The sequence below is a fragment of the Somniosus microcephalus genome, chromosome 1 (assembly GCF_052327205.1).
Source record: "Somniosus microcephalus isolate GS21.2 chromosome 1, FLI_Smic_1.0, whole genome shotgun sequence".
NCBI classification, from domain to species: Eukaryota; Metazoa; Chordata; class Chondrichthyes; order Squaliformes; family Somniosidae; genus Somniosus; species Somniosus microcephalus.
This window is the reverse complement of record NC_140987.1, coordinates 139,866,373-139,872,474: the sequence shown is the minus strand read 5'-3', so window position 1 is coordinate 139,872,474 and position 6,102 is coordinate 139,866,373. Positions and strand designations below refer to the sequence as shown.

Here is a 6,102-nt window from a genome sequence, read left to right as displayed (position 1 = left end):
CAGTCTGGAGCAGGAGAGAGAGCTAACATCTCCCAGTTCACCGTCCATCGCTGCTTCCGGAAGTTCACAGATGTCAGAGCTTATAAAGGGCTCAATTTTCATTGGGCCGTTGAGGTGGGATTGGCGGCGTGTGGGGGGGTTAAATTCGCAAAATCGGGGGGCACAAACCCATCCCGCCTCCAACGCGCCTCCATGCCAGTTTCAAAGGAGGCAGATACCCGACCTGTGCTGGGACCCGCCTCCCTGAGGCGGGAAGGGGATTAGTGCCAATTAACTGTCTGTTAACAGGTAGTTAACAGGCAGTTTTTAGCCTAATCCCTATTTTTATCCCTGAAGTGTGGGATTCCCGACAGCTCCAAACCACACCAAGTTAGCGAGGGGGACCGTCGGGCTGAAGGGCTTGGAGGGTTCGAGATGTCCGGTGTTCAGGTGAGAGATGGGTGCATGAGTGCAGAGGTAAGTGTCTTTGGTGTGTGTAAAGTGTTTAAATAAGTTTTACTTACCTTTACTTACTTTTACAGCCTTCCTTCCTTCAGGTCTCGGGAGTCCCTCATCTCACCGGCACAGAAAGCAGAATGGCCGCGAGCTGTCAAAAGTTGCAGCATTCAGCTTTCTGTTCTGGAGAGATCTCTAAATCAGCCTGAGAGGAAGGAGTTAACTTAGTGTACAGAATGTCAGTGTTTGACAGCTTCAAAGAGCTGTCAAACACTGCTACTTCATCTGTCAAAAGGTCTTGACAGATGAAATGTCAATCTGACATCACCTGTTGCCAGGTGGCCCTTAATTGGCCTGTTGCGCCTGCCCAGTGGGCTCAACAGGGTCAATCAAGTGAAAATCACGTGGGTTGGCCACATCTCGATGGAGGCGGGACTACAACCCCAAAAGTTGTAGTCCCGCCTCCTACACGCCTCCAGTATCAAAATCCAGCACTCTGAGACCAGGAAGGGGTTAACAGGATAATTAACAGACTGAACTGTTACATTTTTTGTGTAAGAAGACTTTCATGTGGTGTTCCATGTGCCTTTTAAACTCAGCTTCAGCGTAGATTTACATCACTGCCCCATCCCCAAACCTTGCCCATCATAATAGAGGTGATGTACTTTTCGTACATAGCCAACTTGACCTTGGCTGACCCTGGCCATGTTTCAGGTTCAGCTAATTAGAATTATTTTGGGGCAAAGGCCGTACGGGGTGACTGCCTGTTCACCCCAGATTTGGTGAGCGAAGTTGCACAGTACTACAGGTTACTGCCACTCCCCCAGGGCGGCACCTCAGCATTGCTAGCCTTCTGTTGGGGGACAGATTGCTGGACTGCTGTGAGATCCTGCAAGCTCCTTTCCACACTCGTAAGCCCAGCCACGATGGCCTCAGTCTGAGCTTCCACTGCAGCAGTGAGACGTTGGGTTGCTTTCTCCTGTGCTGCAATGGAAGCTGCGGCATCGCCCACCATACACAGCATCATGACTGGGTCCACAAGGTCTCTCATGGAGTTGTCTATCATTTCCATCCTGGAAACCAATGGCTTCAAGCTCTGCGCAAGGCCCTGTGCGATGTTGGAGCGGGACTCCTCTATGCTTCTTGATACTGGCAAGAGGCTCTCCGGCAGGCTTGCCATTGCACCAAGTATTTCTGTGTGCATGCCCATCACCCTTCTTCCGAGAACTACCCCATCGAGGTCATCATCTGAGCCCTGTGCTGCAGAATTCATGCACGAACTTGCCTTCCGGGGAGCTGGCACCTGAGCTACCCTTTCCCCCTGGCCTGGCTGCAGGCCACTCATGCCTGGTGACTCACTGTGTTAGATCCCTCCTCTATACTTCCCTCTAAAGTCTACGCAGCGTAATTTTCTGAGCTGGTGCCTGCGAGTGTCAAATACAGTGACGGTTCCTCTTCTCCTTCACTCTCCTCCTCCATGTCTTCGGGGACTGGCTGTGCTGGTGGGATATCTTGGGTATCTGAAAGAAAAAAAGCACTCGGGTCGGGTTGTGGCGAGGGTGGGCGGGAGGGGTGGGGGAAGCAAGATGTGTGTGGTTAAACCATCAGAAGAGATTGTGGGATGAGGGGGAAGTGGGATGTGAGAAGAAGGATTAGGTATGAACATACCATCATCATCATCAATGCTTTCAACTTCCCCACTCACCACGGACTCAGTGACAGCCCCTCCAATGATCTACAGCACTGCTTGCTCCAGTTCTGTCAAGTTCTGCAGTCGGGCTTCCCCCCCACCCATCTGCTGCTGCTCCCAGCCACCTTTGCCTGCAAGGGAAAAGTAAGTGTGTGAGTGAATGTGGTGCAATGTGTTTGGGTGATGTGCCTTCCATGTTTGAATAGGTGACAGTGTATGCATGGTGTGAGATGTGGGTGTGAGTCTTGCAGCAGTGGGAAGTGTGTGAGGGTGAGGTGAAGCTATGATTGTGAGGTATGAGTGGTGATTGCTAGAGATTGTTGATAGTTGAGTGATGTGGGTGTGGTGCCTGCACCACTTTGAATGGGCGCAGGCACATCGCACTTCACGCTTCGCGCTGCCCACACACATATTCAGGCCTTAACCAATTTCTCAACCCCTTACTCCTAATGCCCTGTAGAATAAACATAATAAGACAACCCACTCAATATTGTACCAACTTATTAACTGCCTCAATACAATCCATTCTAAAATACAGGCTATGGCCACTGACTAAGTAGATTACACTAACATATTTCCAATGGCACACTGTAACTTTGCTACCCAGTATACAAAAAAGTGCAAATATATTCCTTAAATACATATTAGAACTAATGCAATTAAGCATAACCTCAAAACAGAACATCTGAAGAAATTGCCAACTTGAACTAAATTTCCTTTCGAATCCATTTTCCCATTCAACAAAGAGCTATTGTAAGTGTCCATTTAACTAACAAACTCATTTCAGGTGGTGAATTCAGGTGCTGTTGCACTGTTTACAATCTCATCCTCTTCACTCAGAACATTGTGAATGATATCTCCAATGGCTTTGTAAGGGGATCTCAGTGTGTCTAACATAGACTTCTGCTTTATGACTGTCTTCGCTTTACTAATTGAGTTTGATTTGACCCCAATATCTCCAAAAATGTTCAATGCTATTCCCTCATAATTTTCCATGATTTATGAAAAGCCCTGAATAAAGACCAAACATATGAACATACGAAATGATGAACAAAAAAAGACCCATTGGTCCAACTAACTTGTCTCATATAGTTGTGATGCCTTATGCATCATGATAGATGTTCTCTACCCAGCCAGAACCATGCAAGCTCCCGGGAGAGGTGAAAAAACAGATAAAACCCCATGCCAATTAGGGAAAAGAAATCTGGAAAAATCCTCTCTGACCCCCTTAGGCAATCAAAACTAGTCCACGGTGCTGGCCAACATTCATCCCTTAAACAACACCACCAAAAACAGATTACCTGGTCAGTCGTTCACTTGCTCGTTGTGGTACTTATCATCTGTGCATTTATTATTTGTAATGAGTGTGCAAGTCATAATGAGGGAATTCATTGATATGTGAATGCATTGATGTGTAGAATAGAAGGAGGTTTTGTTTGAATTTGTGTATGTGGGCTACTGTTATTTATTTGGTTAAATATTGTGAATGAAGATGTTCCATTTCCATTGCCTTTCTTGAGTCTGGCGGTAGGTTCCTATCATTAGCACTCAAGAAGAAAGGAAATGATATCCGATGTGATACTGTGGATCAATGTCCCTTTAATGTTTTTTCCCACGGTGCGGGCCCTTTAAATTTGCTGTGCAGTATCTCTTCCAGCGGCAGCATTGCCCCCTTGTAATAGACTCATACTGCTGGAGGTAGAATCAAATGAAGTGTCAACTTCACTCAGTAGTGTAACCTTGGTTCAGTTGGCCGCACCCTTGCTTTTTTTTAATTTGTTTTCAGGATGTGGGCAACACAAGAAATGCTGCATTTATTGCCTAAAAAGATGGTGGACCTTCTCCTTGAACCACTGTAGTCCTTGTGGTGATGATGCACTCAAAATGGGAAATTCAGGATATTGACACAGCGACAATGAAGGAATGGCGATATATTTCCAAATCAGAATGGTGTGTGACTTGGAGGGGAACTTGCAGGTGATGGTGTTCCCATGAAATTGCTGCTTTTGTCCTTCTTATTGGTAGAGCTCATAGGGGAGGGTGATGCTGCCAAAGTATTTTTGGTAGTTACTGCAGTGCACACTGTACATTTGCAGCTCCAGCCAATGGTTGAGCAGGGTGAATACTGATTCTTGTTGTAGTGACACCAATCAAGTGAACTGCTCTGTCTTGGGATAGTGTCAAGCTATATGAGTGTTGCGATTGCACCCATCTACGCGAGTGTTGAATAGTCTGGTTGAAGTCCTACTTTAGGACTTGAGTACATAATCTAGGCTATATTGAGGAGGTGTTGTATTGTTGAAGGTGATGACCTTCAGATGAGATCACGATAAATACAGATGAGGAAGAACATTTAGCCAATTTAATTCATCCTTCCAGAAACACCCTATTGCAGCATCTGATTGTTTCTTAAATGGTCTAAGGGTTTTCGCCCCAATAATCTAGTCCATTCCAAGTGTTGATCACTCTCTGTGTGAAGAATAACTTTCTGATATCAGTCCTAAAGTTGCCTTTTATTAGTTTGAACCTCTGTCCCTTGCCCCACTCTGTTACAGTGAGCTTCTGTTTTCCTGTTCAGGTGGGCATTATGAAAAGCCTTAATGCAAAGATACTTGTGATGGTATTCTGGAAGGATGAGATTAAATGGGCCAGAGGGTCTTCTTCATCTGAACCTATCTAATTCTAATTCCAAATTGTAAGTGATTGTGTGGAAGCATTAAACAACTTCCTTTCACCCTTCTCTCCTGATTTTGGTTTAGGCAGATGTGTGTAGTCACTATAAATGGTGATTCTTTCTGTTCACTTCCTCATCCACAGACAGAGCCACCTCTGATTCAGTACATTTGCAACCATTAGAGTGAAATTCCAATCAGTTCTGCTGGTTAGGTTACCACCCAGTCTTTTATAGGAGTCAGCAACACCAATAATGGATTGTTAAGGTGCTAAACTGTGATTACTGGGGCTTTGAGCTGCTTGGGAGTAATTTATGCTGGCGCTTTGCAGAAAATTCAGCAATCAAACGCTATCTGTGATCTGCTACCGCACAGATTATCTAAAGAGTTTAGTGCACCGCAACTCGAATGATCACTCCCAAAATCGCAAACTGCTATTGTTTAGGCCTGTCACTTATCTGGCCAAAGATTAAGTTACACCAATACAGACATCTGTAGTGAGGAGGACTGCTTAGCACTGTAACAAGCCATATGTTTGTAGCAGATTTTTTGGCACTGAACAAGTATTGTAGCCTACAATTACACTGAAAATGGTGAAAAAAAGTTAAAGTAGGAGTGCTGTTCTAGGGTCATAAATCTAAGCTAATCAAAATGTCTTCAGTTCAGTCTAGCCAGGACATAACTGAACTCTGCTTGCCTCATTATTGAGTAGGATCATATTTCTTTGAAAAATATATAGAGCTGGAAACTTTCTTTTCCTATTGAGCAAATTAGCAGAAACATGGAGAAAAAAAGATACAAAGTCTGTATTTCAGTGACTGGGAAAAAAACACAATACTTGGAACTGAACCTTAGTAATGATAGCACAGTGCTTGCCTATTTCTGTAATATTTACAGTAGTGATAGTAATCATTATACAAGTATTGCTTACACACAAAAAATATAGAAGTATTATGTTTTGGAATATGATTTTAAGGAATTTTGATTTTATGCACAAGGTAAAGAATGTGGGCATAATGAATTCTAATTTATTTTTGTCTTGGAAAATACATTTGTTACGAATTCATAATGCAAATATACTTTTGTAGGACACACACATAATGTTATTTTTTTACCCCTAACCACTTCCCCCATCCCCCTCCTCCACCATCTGACACATTTAATTTATTTAACAGTGCTGCCTGGGGGCAAGGTTTAGGGCAGAACAATGGGGCAGAACTACTGAAACATGTTAAGTGTTCAGAAATTAGTTTCCTATGGGGCCATTTCAGTGCTGTTCAGTGATAGGTGATCGCTCTCTCACAT

At 44.2% G+C, this 6,102-nt stretch overlaps 1 pseudogene; it reads right to left on the bottom strand.

The window, feature by feature from the left end:
* Positions 1-1,237: 1,237 nt before the first annotated feature.
* The window catches only part of LOC147124381 (uncharacterized), a 300,576-nt pseudogene continuing 295,711 nt past the window's right edge, over positions 1,238-6,102 (bottom strand).